We start from the raw sequence: 21,350 nt of genomic DNA, 5'->3' as shown, positions 1-21,350 counted from the left end.
TTTTTTATTCCCCCAAAGTGGGGAAAATTGGCTTCTACCTCACAGTTTTTTTTTGCCTTCCTCTGGATCAACTTGCAGGATGACAGGCCGAACTTGATGGACAAATGTCTTTTTTAGGCCTTATGTACTATTTTACTATGTTACTAGAAAGCCAGGATCCGGAGCAGTTCCTCCCCTGTGTGACTCCATTTGCCAAGGCAAACGAGGTCAAAAACAGTGTGACACCGCCGTTCCCTGCACATGTGTCATGCTGGAGGGGCACTGTGACTTGTCCCTGCAGTGGAGGCTGAGGACATGGTGGAGGATGAGGAGGCAGACATTGTCTCAGGACCAATGGCATGACAACGTGGAGGTGGAAGCGGCGTGACCTGGCCAAGTTGTTGGTGTGGCTGTGCAGGAACCACATTCACTCAGTGGGCCGTAAATTTTTGCAGGGCTGTTACTGCCTTTTTTGCAAAGAAATGGTGGCTTGGGACTCTCCACCTTGGCTCGGCACAAGCCATCAGTTTTCTGAAAGGTGCAGAGTCCATCACTTGGAAAGGGAGGGACTGCAGCACCAGCAACTTTGCCAGAAGCACATTGGATGAGTGCACGCATGCTGCTGTCTCTTGGCAATCGCTTCGGTGATCGATTGCTGACGGAGTGTTTCCCCCAAACATTGGCACCCTGGCCACGCTTCACCTTCTGCCCACATATTCTACATATGGCCATGTTAACTTCCTCCGGCGGCTTAACAAAAAACTACCACACCGCAGAGTAGGTGATTTTCCCCCAAACAGTCCGCAGTGACTGACTGCTACCGCCGCTGCCTCCGTGAACCCCTGCACCAATACTTCCCAGGAAGGTAGGCTGCTGTGAAGCAGGTGGTCTACCCCAGGCACGTTTGGCTCCCCACCTCCCACTGCTGCCACCTTGCTGACTCCGAGCCATGCTACCACCTTCCTGGCTCAGCCGCTGCCTCACGGGCAAGCTGTCATCCTCTTCTCCTGATGATGATAAAGCCCTTTCTGCACCCAGCTCCCAAATGCGATCGGCTTCATCATCGAGAAGTGTCTGCACGTCACTGATGACTGCTCACAACACCACTTCCAACGCCACTCCACTCATCACTACCTGTCCGCCTAGCGGAGGAAGCGGTGGATGTCTCCTCCAGATCTTGGCTGGGCAGTAGCTGCTGACTGTCCTCTAGCAGCTCATCCTCGCTGAATAGTGGAGCTGAGCCCACAGCATACAATACTTCTGTGGCTGAGGGATCAGCCAAGGACAGAGGCAGGATGAGGACAGGTGAGGGTAAAGGGCCTGCTCCCGGGCCTTGCAATCTACTGGTTGTGTCTGATGAACCCACCGACTGTTGGCTGGGGGTGTCTGATGTCACTTGGGATGAAGTGTATGACCGAGTTAACCAATCAAGAACCTCTGGGTTGCTGGTCAAGACACAACTGCTAGATGACACCGGGAGCTCATGCGTCTCGCTGCGACTCCTTCTGCCACGCCCCCTTACTTTTTTGGGACCTCTGCATGAGCCAGAAACAGTTAGGCCTCTGCCACTGCCTGGTCTTGCACTTCTCTGTCTGATATACTTTTAGCTGAACTAAATAAATTAAAAGCAAATTAAAACACCCCCTAAAAACGATGAATATATTTTTATTTTTGTAATAAAATAGGCCACTAAACAATTTCAGCACAAATAACTGCAACAGTGAAGTGCGAATACATTTTTCTTTTTGTACTGAAATAGGCCACTAAACGATTTCGACACAATTAACTGCAACAGTGAAATGCATATATATTTTCTTTTTGTATTGAAATAAGCCACTAAACGCTTTCACCACAAATAACTGCAACAGTGTAGTGTTTATATATTTTTCTTTTTCTACTGAAATAGGCCACTAAACACTTTCAACACATATAACTGCAAAGGTGAACTGAGAACATATTTATATATAAGAAAACAAAAAAACTAAAACTGGGGATGTAGCGGTGTTCAGAATTAAGCAATCACATTCAAAATCATGTTAATTAGGAGTCAGCATACACCTGCCATCATTTAAAGTGCCTCTGATTAACCCCAAATAAAGTTCAGCTGCTCTAGTTGGTCTTTCCTGAAATTTTCTTAGTCGTATCCCACAGCAAAAGCCATGGTCCACAGAGAGCTTCCAAAGCATCAGAGGGATCTTATTGTTAAAAGGTATCAGTCAGGAGAAGGGTACAAAATAATTTCCAAGGCATTAGATATACCATGGAACACAGTGAACATCATCAAGTGGAGATAATATGGCACAACAGTGACATTTCCAAGAACTAGATATCCCTCCAAAATTGATGAAAAGACAAGAAGAAAATTGGTCTGCGAGGCTACCAAGAGGCCTACAGCAACATTAAAGGAGCTGCAGAAATATCTGGCAAGTACTGGCTGTGTGGTACATGTGACAACAATCTCCCATATTCTTCAGATGTCTGGGCTATGGGGTAGAGTGGCAAGACGAAAGCCTTTTCTTATGAAGAAAAACATCCAAGCCAGGCTACATTTTACAAAAACACATCTGAAGTCTCCGAAAAGCATGTGGGAAAAGGTGTTATGGTCTGATGAAACCAAAGTTTAACTTTATGGCTATTATTCCAAAAGATACCATAGAACACCATACCTACAGTGAACCATGGTGGTGGCAGCATCATGCTTTCGGGCTGTTTTTCTTCAGCTGGAACTGGAGCCTTAGTTAAGATAGTGGGAATTATGAAACGTTCCAAATACCAGTCAATATTGGCACAAAACCTTCAGGCTTCTGCTAGAAAGCTGAACATGAAGATGAACTTTATCTTTTAGCATGACAATGACCCAAAGCATACATCCAAATCAACAAAGGAATGGCTTCACCAGAAGAAGATTAAAGTTTTGGAATGGCCCAGCCAGAGCCCAGACCTGAATCTGATTGAAAATCTGTGGGGTGAACTGAAGAAGGCTGTGCACAGGAGATGCCCTCGCAATCTGACAGATTTGGAGTGTTTTTGCAAAGAAGAGGGGGGAAATCTTGCCAAGTCAACATGTGCCATGCTGATAGACTCATACCCAAAAAGACTCAGTGCTGTAATAAAATCAAAAGGTGCTTCAACAAAGTATTAGTTTAAGGGTGTGCACACTTATGCAACCATATTATTTTATTTTTATATTTTTTTTCCCCTCTACCTAAAAGATTTCAGTTTGTTTTTCAATTGAGTTGTACAGTTTATAGGTCACATTAAGGCCTCCTGCACACGACCGTTGTGTGCACCCGTGGCCGTTGTGCCTTTTTGCGTATTTTTTCGCGGACCCATTGACTTTCAATGGGTCCGTGGAAAAATCGGAAAATGCACCGTTTTGCAGCCGCATCCGAGATCCGTGTTTCCTGGCCGTGAAAAAAATATGACCTGTCCTATTTTTTTCACGGCCAACGGTTCACGGACCCATTCAAGTCAATGGGTCCGTGAAAGAACACGGATGCACACAAGATTGGCATCCTTGTCCGTGATCCGTGGCCGTAGGTTAGTTTTTATACAGACGGATCCGAAGATCCGTCTGCATAAAAGCTTTTTCAAAGCTGAGTTTTCACTTCGTGAAACTCAGAACCGACAGTATATTCTAACACAGAAGCGTTCCCATGGTGATGGGGACGCTTCTAGTTAGAATACACTACAAACTGTGTACAAGACTGCCCCCTGCTGCCTGGCAGCACCCGATCTCTTACAGGGGGCCGTGATCAGCACAATTAACCCCTTCAGGTGCGGCACCTGAAGGGGTTAATTGTGCTGATCACGGCCCCCTGTAAGAGATCAGGGCTGCCAGGCAGCAGGGGGCAGACCCTCCCCCCCTCCCCAGTTTGAATATCATTGGTGGCCAGTGCGGCCCCCCCCCTCTATTGTAATAATTCGTTGGTGGCACAGTGTGCGCCCCCCCCTCCCTCCCTCTATTGTAATAATTCGTTGGTGGCACAGTGTGCGCCCCCCATTGGCCCCCCTCCCTCTATAGCATTAACAACATTGGTGGCCAGTGTGCGGCCTCCCATCTCCCCCCCCTCTTCATTGGTGGCAGCGGAGTTCCGATCGGAGTCCCAGTTTAATCGCTGGGGCTCCGATCGGTAACCATGGCAACCAGGACGCTACTACAGTCCTGGTTGCCATGGTTACTTAGCAATAGTACAATAGTAGAAGATTCATACTTACCTGCTGCTGCGATGTTCGTGTCCGGCCGGGAGCTCCACCTACTGTAAGTGACAGGTCTGTGCCTGAACCGTCACTTACCAGTAGGAGGAGCTCCCGGCCGGAAGCAGACATCGCAGCTCCCAGGTAAGTATGAATCTTTTACTATTGTACTATTGCTAGTAACCCGCTGCCACCAATGATCGGGGGGGGGGGGAGATTGGAGGCCGCACACTGGCCACCAATGTTGTTAATGCTATAGAGGGAGGGGGGGCCAATGGGGGGCGCACACTGTGCCACCAACGATTTATTACAATAGAGGGAGGAAGGGGGGGGCGCACACTGTGCCACCAACGAATTATTACAATAGAGGGAGGAAGGGGGGGGGCCGCACTGGCCACCAATGATATTCAAACTGGGGAGGGGGGGGGTCTGCCCCCTGCTGCCTGGCAGCCCTGATCTCTTACAGGGGGATATGATAGTACAATTAACCCCTTCAGGTGCGGCACCTGAGGGGTTAATTGTGCTGATCACGGCCCCCTGTAAGAGATCGGATGCTGCTAGGCAGCAGGGGGCAGTCATGTACACAGTTTGTAGTGTATTCTAACTAGAAGCGTCCCCATCACCATGGGAACGCCTCTGTGTTAGAATATACTGTCGGAAATGAGGTTTCACGATCTAACTCATATCCGACAGTATATTCTAACATAGAGGCGTTCCCATGGTGATGGGGACGCTTCAAGTTCAAATATACCATCGGATTGGAGAAAACTCCGATCCGATGGTATAAAAGGGACTCCAGACTTTACAGTGAAAGTCAATGGGGACGGATCCGTTTGAAATTGCACCATATTGTGTCAACGTCAAACGGATCCGTCCCCATTGACTTGCATTGTAATTCAGGACGGATCCGTTTGGCTCCGCACGGCCAGGCGGACACCAAAACGACTTTTTTTTCATGTCCGTGGATCCTCCAAAAATCAAGGAAGACCCACGGACAAAAAAACGGTCACGGATCACGGAAAAACGGGACCCGTTTTTGCGGACCGCAAAAAAATACGTTTGTGTGCAGGAGGCCTAAAGGTGGAAAAAGTTCTGAAATGATTTATCTTTGTCTCATTTTTTTTACAGCACAGAAACCTGACATTTTAACAGGGGTGTGTAGAGTTTTTGTATCCACTGTATAACTGCAGAAGTCAACGGAGATTATATTTTTATTTTTTCAATGAAATAGGCCCCTAAACACTTTCACCACAAATAACTGCAGCAGTGAAGTGCTTATATATTTTTCTTTTTCTACTGAAATAGGCCACTAAACGCTTTAAACACATATAACTGCAGAAAGGAACTAAGAATATATAATATTATTTTTGTACTGAAATATGCCACAAAACGCTTTCACCAAAAATAGCTGCAACAGTGAAATGCATATATAGTATATAAAAGTAGAAAAAAGTACCGCGGCACTCACCATCAATCTTGAATTGCAGTTTATTTCATGGTAACAAAAAGGTGGTGGACATAGAACAGTGCACAGGTGTGTGAATCGGCAACAGCTGTTCCGCGCTTTGTCAAGCCTCCTGTGACATGGAGGGGAGGGGGATTTAAATACCTCCTTCCCATATACGTCACTACTATGCGTGTGCATGAATATTGTTATGGGGGGATATTAATTATTGATATTTATGCAAATCTCAATAACTAATATTCATAAATAGGCGTGAGTCGTCTAGTGATGACTCCGCCTATTTATACCTAAATAAACATAAAACACTACTGATTACCTCTGATTGCCTATACACTACACTGAACTACACTAAGTGCGACTTACTATCACTATACTACGGCGGCGACTACTAAAAACACCAATGTTAAAGGGGAATATTAATCACCAATATTTATGCAAATATCAATAATTAATATTCATAAATGGGAGGAGCTGTCTATTGATGACTCCGCCCATTTATACCTTTACTAACTACCTCTGATTGCATATACACTACACTGAACTACACTACGTGCGACTTACTATCACTATACTACGGCGGCGACTACTAAAAACACCATACACTGCATTATGAACAATAAGGAATATTTATTACACAATACAATTATACAAGTCTAGCAATACGCTATATCTATATATATTCATGGATCAATTGATATGAATATACATACATATAGACGTACACACTGCAGTATAGAAACAGTACTACAATAAACACAATACAAACCTAACTACACTACACAGCACAATCCCAAATTCCACCCCACATACTATCTATACATTACTATAATACATTTATACACACAAATATCAATAACCTAACCGCCTGGCTATATACTGTCCCTACCGGATACAAGGGGTTAAACACAATTGTGGCACTGCAGGAGATAATACCTGCAGGCCAAGGGACACAGGGTTCTGGGAGGTTAATGCTCTGCAGACTTGTAGAGCAGGGGAACGGAGCATTGAAGGGGTTAATGGTCAGGACACTGCAGGGACAGTGCAATGCAGAGGTTAATGCTCTGCAGGGATTATTCACACACTATATGTCACAGTCTAATATTTGCTTATAATTATATATATCTATATCAATGGAATAGATATATATATTTATAGCAGCACACAACAATATAAGTACACACGCTATAACAATACACTATTACGGTACTAACTACACTAACACAATCCCAAGTCCTCCCCAACATCTAACTAACTACAATTGTAATAATACACATGCATACACTTTACCAGCAGCCCACCCAATCCTGACAATATACTATCCCTACGGGGAATAACCAGGGGTTATTACGGAACAGGGGATATGAGGGATCTACAATCCTGGGGGAACACAAGGGATATTAGGATTATAGGGGGACTCAGGGCAGGAGAGGTTAAGGGTAACCAAGGGTTATACAGGGGGTGACTGGGCTGCTTCCAGGGTACAGGCTCATCAAGGATTAATGCTGAGACATGAAGTCAGCAGCCAGGGGTTAGGGGATGGTTGGTACTCAGCCATTTCCAGGGGCATGTGGCCGCATGTGGCCTCTCCTCCTTCAGGGATCTGTTCCCATCCCATATGTCTCTGATTGTAGTCCAGATTCCAAGAGCCTGCACCTCTGCCCTGCTTTGGGTTTTATATCTCAAAAGCAGCCCCCCTCCTCCTTCTTCAACAGGAGGGTGATGACATCATCGTGGGGTCGTGTGACGGAATGCTAGAGCTGAAACAAAGGACTTCCTGCACAAGCTGTTAGCCCCCAGCTGCTACATAACATCACACACTCCCACGTCATAAACGAACCAGGCTGATCAATACATATATATATATATATATATATATATATATATATATGTACACATATACATACTACCCAACCTGGGGGCACTTAGGTATATACATCCATATAGATGTTTGGGGCACATCTACATGCATGTCCATATACACAATATCATAAATGGGCAGTAATAAGCCCACCTGCATATGGATATATTATACATAGAGATGTATGCTGACAAGGGGGCATACATACATCTCCATGTATACACCCATACCACCTGGACCGGCCCATGCAAAAGGGCCAATATACATGCATATATGTAAGGGCATATATACATATATATTTAAATCCAAACTTCCCTCAACAATCCCCCTGTTGTCGCAATTCGACAATAAACTTTGGGGAAGTGTTGGGATATATTTGCCCCCTCAACCCCCCTCTTGGTAACAGTTCAGGAAGGACTGAAGTAATATGGCCCTTAGTTACCTAGTCATCACCCATAGCGCACTAACACCTCCGACCTGCCCTTCAATGTAACCAGGCGTCTCCATCCACAGAATACACCGTCTTCTTCTCTGGAACTTTCTTGGTCTGTGGTCTGTCAGTGTTAATCTTCAGGTATCAGCCTCTCCCAATGACTCTGGAATGGCTTCACCCTCACAGTCTATAGTTCGATCCACGTAGCAACCGTGGACTGGCCTCCTTTCGTTTTCGCTGTCAGTGTCGATCTTAAGGTACCCGCTGCCGTCCCCATCTTAGTATTTCTTTAGTCAGACTCTGGGATAGCTCCACCCTCACGATCTCCAGGTAGTACGGTCAACCGTGGAATGGCTTCCTGTTAGTAACGGCACGACTTTTCTTCCGACACTGCTTCTTCCATCTTGATTGAAGAATCAGTTGTTGGGGAGGTTCTCCCATGGACGGATACATAGGTCTTTACAAGGCAGGTCAGAATTTCTGGTAAGAAGTGATGTCATGGTACCTAAATTCTAACTGCGGGAAGAACACCGCACTCACTGACATTCAGTCCAACCCTTACAAACGTCACCGTTCTTGGGGTTAAAGTGGCAAGTGAACCTGGTAAAGGAGGGGGGCCTGTCCCTAGGGAATCTACTCTTCCCCATTCACACAAAAACAGGTCACATCCCTCCCAACACCACCAAATTCCATTAAATGTGTGTACCCATAGAGACTCATGCAACCTGGCCTATCTTTCTACACCTCCAAAGACACAGGTAGGTCACAGACCCCCGTGTTAATGGGAAACGACTATAGGATGCAAATGTGTACGGCCAAGTTATAACTCACCGCAGTGTGTTGGGCGAGTTTCCCTGAGTATAGGCTGTCACACATTTGTACCTAGAGTGTCCATGGGTTCAACAACAAACAAAATAAATATGTACATAGGGCTATGGGGTTTCAGGATAGCACAAGTTATAAGTCCTGAACCCTCAAAGGAAACAAAGTGTGTCCATGAAATTTTTGGCTACAGGACAATGTTTGAGTTATGTCCTGAGCCTCCTCCTCCGGTTAGTTCGGTAAAGTTCTGTCTGGTTCTGGTGTATTTGGTCAATAAGTCCCTTGACCCTCCGATATGACGATGACCAGAACCAGAAGAAGTTTCACTGGGTGAAACAAGTGATAATAAGCTCTTCCACCCGAACGTCTCCAAGTCTTTCTCCAGAGCCTGAGATAATGCTCCTGCTGGATTGTGGCACAGTCCTCCATCTCTAGAACACCTCTGAACAAAGGTCGCTTGGTTGCCAAAATCCAGTGAGATCCTCTGGAGCCTCACAAGAGTGTCAGGGGGGGATAGCTAGTCTCTGTGGCGTCATCTGGGTTTTTCCTCTGATCCATATAAACACACCTATGGCAGAAGAAAATACCAGGCGCTCCTGGGGGATTTCTCCCCTCACCGTGCAATTAAATGTCAAAAATCCCAGCACCAATACCTTTGACCCATGAATAGAGAAAGGTATTGGGCTGCCCTTTATCTCACAGGACCCCTCATTATCCTAACACTGGTGTCTGAACACCCTACCTTCAGAGGATCGTGTCCTCTGCTACACATCCCTCTGCACCAACAGATAAGGATGGCCGCCCTACTAGGTTAGGATAACTGAAGTGCTGTGGACAAAGCACCATCTTGTTATTGATGGCACCGTATCCCCGTCCACCCATGTGTACCCAGGCTGATTTCCCCCTGTGATCCCGTCTTGTGGGGGCCCGCAGAACCAATGGCATAGTCATGCCCTGGCTCCCCAGGACCCCACAACACAAGAACACAGTCCACACTCTGCTGCCAAACACTCTGCGTCCAATCCCTATCAGAGCTGTGCTACCTGCCCGTACTAGAATTAAGTGCGCAGCACAACATTACACCAATGTTGTCTGTCCACCCCAGTCCCCAGCGCAAAACAGCCCTACCAAAAACCTGGAGCACAACAGTGTTATCTGTATCGATCTGAGACCCTGGTTGCCCAGAATAAAATCACATCATCCTTTGTGCAGGATTTCCCGTGTGAAATTATCTGCTCGCGAACCTATACGTTCTCGATCCACAGTATAACACTGTTCCACTCCAAGGGGACACAGAATGAAACAAAAACAGCAGCGACTGGACTTACAGCAAGGAATGTAAACTACAAAAATCAGCATGGTGGAACACACCCGCAGACAAGGACCACCACCATCAACATCAAGAAAAACTTACAAACAGATAACAAAAACACACAACATGGACATGCACAGGGAACAAACGGTGTAACAAATAGTACAGGGGTGTCAAATGTTGCCTAGCCTAGCTTGGCCACTCTGACCCCTCAGCAACTGGTGATGCTGCCGAGAGGTAACCCCGTTATGGCCAAGCTGACTAGACCCCACTGCACAAATTGTTACCTGGCTGATACTGTTGGACACATTGCAATTACTTGCACAAGGGCAATTCCTTGCAATGTGTCCTTTGTTCCCACACCTGAAACACGTGACTTGGTTTCCTGTCCTGTGTGTTATGTTCCTATCTGTTTTGCAGTGTCTCGCTATGTGACCTAGGCCACCACAAGCAAAACATCTGATGTTTGCTCTGCATGGCCCAGGTCCATCTACACTGCAGCCGTGCTCCCTTCTCCTGAATTGTACCATCCTCAGGGACGCACTCTTCACCACAGTTCTTTTTCCCAAAGTCAGGGAAAAATCTCTGTTAGTCTGGACAGGCTTAGTCTGATGATTAGACCGGTCACAGACTACTCTCCCCCTGTTTTGCCCTGCACAGGGCAAAGTTTTGGGAGATTCCGACCCTGACTTTACGGAAAAAGAAAGGGCCGGCACCAACTTGATGATAACCTGTTGCATGCCAGACATTAGCTGAGACCTTACAGCAACCTCAGCCTTCAATTTGGCTACCGTCACGTCAGTAGAGGCAGTCCGCTCCTTGAAGGCCTTGACCTCAGTATAAGACTGAGTCAACTTAGCCTCAATTTCCTCCTTCTGCCTCTGCAGCTCTACTAACTGTGACTCTATCCTAGCCACCTGCGCATCTCGGTCAACGGTAGACTGCACATTCTCCGCCAGCTGTGCCCGCAATGCTGAAACCTGGTCCGAATTACTGGCACAGCATTGGCAGTGAATGTTCGGAGGAATTGTCTCCGTTGACCGAGACACCAGCGCCACTTCCTTTGGCTTACAGATGCTAGCCTCAAACGTATGAACGAGTTTGGCTAGCATCCGAAGCCGTTTGGTGGACTTATTCAACACCGTCCGTTTATTAACACATAGCTTGTCGTAACTACAAGCCTGTGCTAACAAATCGGACCACAGCATTTCTGCTGACTTGTAAGTGGTGGGGAGGATGGGGTTAAATGTGCTGTGTTTAGCTAGCTGGTGTAGTGTGGAGAAGTCCATACTCACGTTTTGATGAGAGGTCATCTTCCTTGGTGCTGTCCTTTGTTGTCCCTTGTGTGCTGCGTGGAGGAGGTCCTGTAGTATCAGGAACGTCTTCTCCCGCTCAGCCGGACTTCTCTGTTCAGCTCCAACGGTGATGGTCCTCTCTTCAGTGACGTATGCAACGACTTCTCTCCAGTGTTCAGTGGGCGTGCAAGGCAATCAGAAAATCGTTTATACACAAATCAGAAAGATTTAAATTCTCTGCTGTAGAGATTGCTCTGTGTTTGGTTCTGATTGAACAAAACGCTTTACCTGTACGAACTATCAGGCAATGGACGCTCAGAATCCACTGAACGCGTCCCTCCCGCCTGACTAGTTCACAGCGTAAACAATTTTTTTCACTAAAAACAAACACAGAAAACAAATTCCTAGCAGTGGGCCTGGCTCGCCAATGTTATGGGGGATATTAATTATTGATATTTATGCAAATCTCAATAATTAATATTCATAAATAGGCGTGAGTCGTCTAGTGATGACTCCGCCTATTTATACCTAAATAAACATAAAACACTACTGATTACCTCTGATTGCCTATACACTACACTGAACTACACTACGTGCGACTTACTATCACTATACTACGGCGGCGACTACTAAAAACACCAATGTTAAAGGGGAATATTAATCACCAATATTTATGCAAATATCAATAATTAATATTCATAAATGGGAGGAGCTGTATATTGATGACTCCGACCATTTATACCTTTACTAACTACCTCTGATTGCATATACACTACACTGAACTACACTATGTGCGACTTACTATCACTATACTACGGCGGCGACTACTAAAAACACCATACACTGTATTATGAACAATAAGGAATATTTATTACACAATACAATTATACAAGTCTAGCAATACGCTATATCTATATATATTCATGGATCAATGGATATGAATATACATACATATAGACGTACACACTGCAGTATAGAAACAGTACTACAATAAACACAATACAAACCTAACTACACTACACAGCACAATCCCAAATTCCACCCCACATACTATCTATACATTACAATAATACATTTATACACACAAATATCAATAACCTACCCGCCTGGCTATATACTGTCCCTACCGGATACAAGGGGTTAAACACAATTGTGGCACTGCAGGAGACAATACCTGCAGGCCAAGGGACACAGGGTTCTGGGAGGTTAATGCTCTGCAGACTTGCAGAGCAGGGGAACAGAGCATTGAAGGGGGTAATGGTCAGGACTCTGCAGGGACAGGGCAATGCAGAGGTTAATGCTCTGCAGGGATTATTCACACACTATATGTCACAGTCTAATACACTGCTCAAAAAAATAAAGGGAACACAAAAATAACACATCCTAGAACTGAATTAATTAAATATTCTTCTGAAATACTTTGTTCTTTACATAGTTGAATGTGCTGACAACAAATTCACACAAAAAAAAAAAATGGAAATCAAATTTTTTAACCCATGGAGGTCTGGATTTGGAGTCACCCTCAAAATTAAAGTGGAAAAACACACTACAGGCTGATCCAACTTTGATGTAATGTCCTTAAAACAAGTCAAAATGAGGCTCAGTAGTGTGTGTGGCCTCCACGTGCCTGTATGACCTCCCTACAACGCCTGTGCATGCTCCTGATGAGGTGGCGGACGGTCTCCTGAGGGATCTCCTCCCAGACCTGGACTAAAGCATCTGCCAACTCCTGGACAGTCTGTGGTGCAACGTGACGTTGGTGGATAGAGCGAGACGTGATGTCCCAGATGTGCTCAATTGGATTCAGGTCTGGGGAACGGGCGGGCTAGTCCATAGCATCAATGCCTTCGTCTTGCAGGAACTGCTGACACACTCCAGCCACATGAGGTCTAGCATTGTCTTGCATTAGGAGGAACCCAGGGCCAACTGCACCAGCATATGGTCTCACAAGGGGTCTGAGGATCTCGGTGGGGTCTAATGGCAGTCAGGCTACCTCTGGTGAGCACATGGAGGGCTGTGCGGCCCTCCAAAGAAATGCCACCCCACACCATTACTGACCCAATGCCAAACCGGTCATGCTGGAGGATGTTGCAGGCAGCAGAACGTTCTCCACGGCGTCTCCAGACTGTCACGTCTGTCACATGTGCTCAGTGGGAACCTGCTTTCATCTGTGAAGAGCACAGGGCGCCAGTGGCGAATTTGCCAATCTTGGTGTTTTCTGGCAAATGCCAAACGTCCTGCACGGTGTTGGGCTGTAAGCACAACCCCCACCTGTGGACGTCGGGCCCTCATATCACCCTCATGGAGTCTGTTTCTGACCGTTTGAGCAGACACATGCACATTTGTGGCCTGCTGGAGGTCATTTTGCAGGGCTCTGGCAGTGCTCCTCCTGTTCCTCCTTGCACAAAGGCAGAGGTAGCGGTCCTGCTGCTGGGTTGTTGCCCTCCTACGGCCTCCTCCACGTCTCCTGATGTACTGGCCTGTCTCCTGGTAGCGCCTCCATGCTCTGGACACTACGCTGACAGACACAGCAAACCTTCTTGTCACAGCTCGCATTGATGTGCCATCCTGGATAAGCTGCACTACCTGAGCCACTTGTGTGGGTTGTAGACTCCGTCTCATGCTACCACTAGAGTGAAAGCACTCTAAAGTGACCAAAACATCAGCCAGGAAGCATAGTAACTGAGAAGTGGTCAGGTCACCACCTGCAGAACCACTCCTTTATTGGGGGTGTCTTGCTAATTGCCTATAATTTCCACCTGTTGTCTATCCCATTTGCACAACAGCATGTGAAATTGATTGTCACTCAGTGTTGCTTCCTAAGTGGACAGTTTGATTTCACAGAAGTGTGATTGACTTGGAGTTACATTGTGTTGTTTAAGTGTTCCCTTTATTTTTTTGAGCAGTGTATTTGCTTATAATTATATATATCTATATCAATGGAATAGATATATATATATATATTTATAGCAGCACACAACAATATAAGTACACATGCTATAACAATACACTATTAAGGTACTAACTACACTAACACAATCCCAAGTCCTCCCCAACATCTAACTACAATTGTAATAATACACATGCATACACTTTACCAGCAGCCCACCCAATCCTGACAATATACTATCCCTACGGGGAATAACCAGGGGTTATTACGGAACAGGGGATATGAGGGATCTACAATCCTGGGGGAACACAAGGGATATTAGGATTATAGGGGGACTCAGGGCAGGAGAGGTTAAGGGTAACCAAGGGTTATACAGGGGGTGACTGGGCTGCTTCCAGGGTACAGGCTCATTAAGGATTAATGCTGAGACATGAAGTCAGCAGCCAGGGGTTAGGGGATGGTTGGTACTCAGCCATTTCCAGGGGCATGTGGCCGCATGTGGCCTCTCCTCCTTCAGGGAGCTGTTCCCATCCCATATGTCTCTGATTGTAGTCCAGATTCCAAGAGCCTGCACCACTGTCCTGCTTTGGGTTTTATAGCTCAAAAGCAGCCCCCCTCCTCCTTCTTCAACAGGAGGGTGATGACATCATCGTGGGGTCGTGTGACGGAATGCTAGAGCTGAAACAAAGGACTTCCTGCACAAGCTGTAAGCCCCCAGCTGCTACATAACATCACACACTCCCACGTCATAAACGAACCAGGCTGATCAATATATATATATATATATATATATATATATATATGTACACATATACATACTACCCAACCTGGGGGCACTTAGGTATATACATCCATATAGATGTTTGGGGCACATCTACTTGCATGTCCATATACACAATATCATAAATGGGCAGTAATAAGCCCACCTGCATATGGATATATTATACATAGAGATGTATGCTGACAAGGGGGCATACATACATCTCCATGTATACACCCATACCACCTGGACCGGCCCATGCAAAAGGGCCAATATACATGCATATATGTAAGGGCATATATACATATATATTTAAATCCAATCTTCCCTCAACAAATATATAAAAACATATACAAACTTTAAAACCATTCAAATGAAGATAGCCAAATAATTTTTATCATTTAACCCTAAAGGTCCCATAGCTTGCGTTCTAATTATCCATGCGGCTTCTCGCTGGAGGAGGATGTGTTTCCTGTCCCCCCCCTTATTGGGGTCTGAACTTTCTCTATCCCTGCACACCTTAAAGTCCCACTCCTCCCTCCATGTTCAGCATGTATGTGCTCAATTAGCCTAGTTGTCCCATTTTTGTTAATTATTGATTTTTTATGTTCCCTGAAGCGTATGTATAGGCATCTATGCGTTTTTCCGATGTAATATCTCCCACATGGGCAAAAAAATCACATATACCACGTATTGTGTTTTGCAATGTATGAATTGTTTGACAACATGTCCCACACTTCCTATCTGTAGATATCTCTGTTTATGCACATAATCTCACATATAGCAGTGTCCACATGCGAAATTCCCTTTAGGGGCACTCCTGCCCAGCCAGTTATCCACTGGACCGGGAAGGTTGCTCCTAACGATGGCATCCCCTACAGTCCTACTCCTGCGGAAAGTAATAATGGGATGACTCTCCACTCTGGCTGACAAAGTCGCATCCCTTTGTAACATCTGCCAATTATTTAGAATTACTTTTTTAATTGTGGGAGCCATTGGGGAATAGTCGAATGTGAACACGGCTCTACCCGCTTCACCTTTATTATATTGTCTCCACTTTTTCTTTTTTATGCATATGTTTTTCCCTAGCACCTGTCTTTTTTGCATAATTTTAATGTATGCCTTATCAACAATTTGCTCAGGGTAACCTCTTTTGAGAAAACGCTTTTTCAAGTCAACACACTGCTCTCTAAATTCTATGTCATCTTTAATAATTCTGTCCAGTCGCATAAATTGACCATATGGGATAGAAGTTTTAATGTGTGGCGGATGGTAACTCATGTAATGTAACAATGCATTTGTGGATGTTGATTTCCTAAAAATAGTGGGACATAGTTGCCCATCTCTCACTGTAACTTTCACATCAAGAAAGTCCAGCTCATCTTCACTTAAAGTGCTGGCGAACCGCATATTCATATAATTGGTGTTGTTTAAATAATCCACGAATGCATTAAACATATTCTTCTCCCCTGTCCAGACAATAAATATATCGTCTATGTACCTTAAAAAGACTTTGATGTACCGTATAAATAGATTCTGAACAGTGTAAATATACAGTACAGACCAAAAGTTTGGACACATCTTCTCATTCAAAGAGTTTTCTTTATTTTCATGACTATGAAGGCATCAAAACTATGAATTGACACATGTGGAATTATATACATAACAAACAAGTGTGAAACAACTGAAAATATGTCATATTCTAGGTTCTTCAAAGTAGCCACCTTTTGCTTTGGTTACTGCTTTGCACACTCTTGGCATTCTCTTGATGAGCTTCAAGAGGTAGTCCCCTGAAATGGTCTTCCAACAGTCTTGAAGGAGTTCCCAGAGATGCTTAGCACTTGTTGTCCCTTTTGCCTTCACTCTGCGGTGCAGCTCACCCCAAACCATCTCGATTGGGTTCAGGTCCGGTGATTGTGGAGGCCAGGTCATCTGGCGCAGCACCCCATCACTCTCCTTCATGGTCAAATAGCCCTTACTTTCAAAGTTTTCCCAATTTTTCGGCTGACTGACTGACCTTCATTTCTTAAAGTAATGATAGCCACTCGTTTTTCTTTACTTAGCTGCTTTTTTCTTGCCATAATACAAATTCTAACAGTCTATTCAGTAGGACTATCAGCTGTGTATCCACCTGACTTCTGCTCAACGCCACTGATGGTCCCAACCCCATTTATAAGGCAAGAAATCCCACTTATTAAACCTGACAGGGCACACCTGTGAAGTAAAAAACATTTCAGGGGACTACCTCTTGAAGCTCATCAAGAAGATGCCAAGAGTGTGCAAAGCAGTAATCAAAGCAAAAGGTGGCTACTTTGAAGAACCTAGAATATGACATATTTTCAGTTGTTTCACACTTGTTTGTTATGTATATATCTCCACATGTGTTAATTCATAGTTTTGATGCCTTCAGTGTAAATCTACAATTTTCATAGTCATGAAAATAAAGAAAACTCTTTGAATGAGAAGGTGTGTCCAAACTTTTGGTCTGTACTGTATCTTTCTTCAAACATCGCTAAAAATAAATTTGCGAAAGTACATGAGACAGGTGTCCCCATAGCTGTTCCTGATAGCTGTTTAAACCATTCCTGATTAAAGGTAAACGCATTGTGAGTCAGAATAAATGACAGGGATTCTGTCACAAACTCAATATGTTGTTCACTTCTTCCCACTTTATGTAGAATGTTGCAGATGAATTCCACAGGAGCTGGGGGTGGAGTCTTAGTATACAGACTCTCCACATCGTTAGGAGCAACCTTCCCCGTCCAGTGGATAACTGGCTGGGCAGGAGTGCCCCTAAAGGGAATTTTGCATGTGGACACTGCTCTATGTGCGATTATGTGCACAAACAGAGATATCTACAGATAGGAAGTGTGGGACATGTTGTCAAACACTTAATACATTGCAAAACACAATACGTGGTATATTGATGCCTATACATACGCTTCAGGGAACATAAAAAATCAATACCGTAATTAACAAAAATGGGGCAACGAGACTAATTGAGCACATACATGCTGACCATGGAGGGAGGAGTGAGACTTTAAGGTGTGCAGGGATAGAGAAAGTCCAGACCCCAATAAGAAGGGGGGACAGGAAACGCATCCTCCTCCAGCGAGAAGCCGCATAGATAATTAGAACGCAAGCTATGGGACCTTTAGGGTTAAATGATAAAAATGATTTCGATGTCTTCATTTGAATGGTTTTAAAGTTTGTATATGTTTTTATATATTCATGCACACGCATAGAAGTGACGTATATGGGAAGGAGGTATTTAAATCCCTCTCCCCTCCATGTCACAGGAGGCTTGACAAAGCACGGGTTAGCGTGAAACAGCTGTTGCCGATTCATACACCTGTGCACTGTTCTATGTCCACCACCTTTTTGTTACCATGAAATAAACTGCAATTCAAGATTGATGGTGAGTGCCGTGGTACTTTTTTCTACTTTTATATACTATCATATGGACTACATAACAAGCAGAGCACCACCTTGAAACAATTGAGTTAGTGCGAAACAGTGATTTATGTGATCATACAGACACATGTAGCAGTACCGGCTGCGATATTCTTTATTTCTTGAAATGCATATATATTTTATTTTTGTACTGAAATAGGAACTAAATGCTTTCACCACAAATAACTGCAACAGTGAAGTGCGTATATATTTTTATCTCTTTTCTGAAAAACGGTAGACCACTAAACGATTTCAACACATATAACTGTAGATGTGTACTGAGAATATATTTTTCTCTTTGTACTGAAATAGGCCACTAAACTCTTTCACCGCAAATAACTACAACAGTGAAATGCTTATTTATTTTTCTTTTTGTACTGAAATAGGCCACTAAATGCTTTCACCACAAATAACCAACAGTGAAGTGCATATATTTTTTTGTTTCTGTACTGAAATAGGCCACTAAACTCTTTCACCACAAATAACTACAACAGTGAAATGCTTATTTATTTTTCTTTTTGTACTGAAATAGGCCACTAAATTCTTTCACCACAAATAACCAACAGTGAAATGCATATATATTTTCTTTTTGTACTGAAATAGGGACTAAATGCTTTCACCACAAATAACTGCAACAGTGAAGTGCGTATATATTTTTCCCTCTGTACTGAAATATGGTAGACCACTAAACTATTTCAACACATATAACTGTAGATGTGCACTGAGAATTAAAGTTGAGCGGACATCTGGATGTTCGGGTTTGACGGGTTTGGCCGAACTTCACGAAAAAGTTCGAGTTAAGCACCCCGAACCCCATTGAAGTCAATGGGGACCCGAACTTTTGAGCACTAAAATGGCTGTAAAAATGTAATGGAAAGGGCTAGAGGGCTGCAAATAGCAACAAAATGTGGTTAAGAGTATGGCAAGTGCTCTGCAAACAAAAGTGGATAGGGAAATGACTTTAAATAACATAAAATACGTAAAAATAAAAAATAATAATCGTGATCTAGGTGGACGAGGTCCATATGGAGTAGGAGGTTGAGGAGGCGGTGGATGTGGCGGTGTAGGTGGAAGCGGGGGTGAAGGAGAAGTAGGTTACCTACACAGTTTTTTGGTTTTAAATTTATTTTTATTTTTTTAAATTAGGGTACACCCCAAAACATTGGGAAATATAACCTGTGATAACCCCCTCCAGTCATGCTAAACACACTTTCAGACAATACACTGGCTGCAGGGCAGGCCAGCACCTCCAAGGCGTAAAGGGCAAGCTCAGGCCATGTGCCCAATTTGGAGACCCAGAAGTTGCAGGGGGCAGAACCATCAGTCAGTTCGTGTAGGAGTGTGCAAACATACTGCCCACCATGTCGCATGTCCCCGTGCTGTTCACGATCCAATTGTATATCTGCTCAACTTTCGATGTTCTTTTCTGCGCCTACCATGGTGATCACGGTTATCGGCGAATCAGGGTTCGACCCCGGAGAGGGAGCTTGAGAAAGAGAGACCACATCTAAGGGAGATCAATGGATGAAATGTAATTGTGATCGAGTGGAAATGTGGGAGAAGCTATTAAAACTGAAGAATTTCGAGGAAATTAGGGGGCGCGCGGCAATTACCCACTCCCGACTCGGGGAGGTAGTGATTAGTAATAACAATACATGACTCTTAAGATGCCCTATTTTTGGAATGATTAATAAAAAATTATAGGGTATGTCACTGTGGTATTTTAGATTTGGAAACGTTAGCCAGGAAAGGCCCTGCTGCGGCTTTGTTGACTCTAGATAACTTCTGCCTGATCGCACTTCCCTGTGACGTCCACCATCCATTTGGATATCTTATCTATCAACTTTCAATGTTCTTTTCTGAGCCTACCATGTTGATCATGGTTATCGGCGAATCAGGGTTCCACGCCGGAAAGGGAGCATGAGAAAGAGAGACCACATCCAAGGGAGATACAAGTATTAAATTTTTTGGGGATCGAGTGGAAATATGGGAAATGTTATTGAGGCGCAAATGTGGGACAAATTACAGAAGCGCAAATGTGGGACAAATTAGTAAAGTGCAAACGTGGGACAAATTAGTAAAGCGCAAACGTGGGACAAATTAGTAAAGCGCAAATGTGGGACAAATTATTGAAACGCAAATGTGGGACAAATTAGTTAAGCGCAATTGTGGGCCAAATTATTGAGGCGTAAATGTGGGACAACTTGGAGACCCAGAAGTTGAAGGGGGCAGACCCGTCATTCAGTACGTGTAGGCGTGTGCACACATACTGCTCCACCATGTTGGTGAAATGCTACCTCCTGCTAAGATGTTCCATATCAGCTGGTGGTGCTGGTTGTTGTGGCGTGCTGACAAAGCTTTTCCACATTTCGGCCATGCTAACCCTGCCTTCTGAGGTGCTGGCAGTGCCCCAGCTGCGTTGGCAACCTCTTCCTCCTCCTCTGCCTTCGCCTTGTGCTTCCACTGTGCCCCCACTGTCAGGTGGGAATGCCACCAGCAGCACGTCTACCAACGTGCGCTTGTACTCGCGCATCTTAGGATCACGCTCCAGTGAGGGAATTAAGGACGGTACGTTGTCCTTGTAACGGGGATCCAGCACCGTGGCCACCCAGTAATGAGCACAAGTCAGAATGTGGGCAACTCGGCGGTCGTTGCGGAGACACTGCAGCAAGAAATCGTTCATGTGTGCCAGGCTGCCTAGAGGCAATGAAAAGCTGTCCTCTGTGGGAGGTGTATCATCTGTGTCCTCTGTTTCCCCCCAGTCATGCACTAGTGATGGCCATGAGCTGGTCTGAGTGCCACCCTGCTGTGAACATGGTTCCTCCTCCTCCATCTCCTCTTCCTCATCCTTCACCTCGTCATCCTCCAAAACTGTGCCTGGCTGGC

Source organism: Bufo bufo, chromosome 5, assembly GCF_905171765.1.
Source record: "Bufo bufo chromosome 5, aBufBuf1.1, whole genome shotgun sequence".
In the NCBI taxonomy this organism is placed as follows: Eukaryota; Metazoa; Chordata; class Amphibia; order Anura; family Bufonidae; genus Bufo; species Bufo bufo.
Note: the sequence above shows the minus strand (reverse complement) of the source record.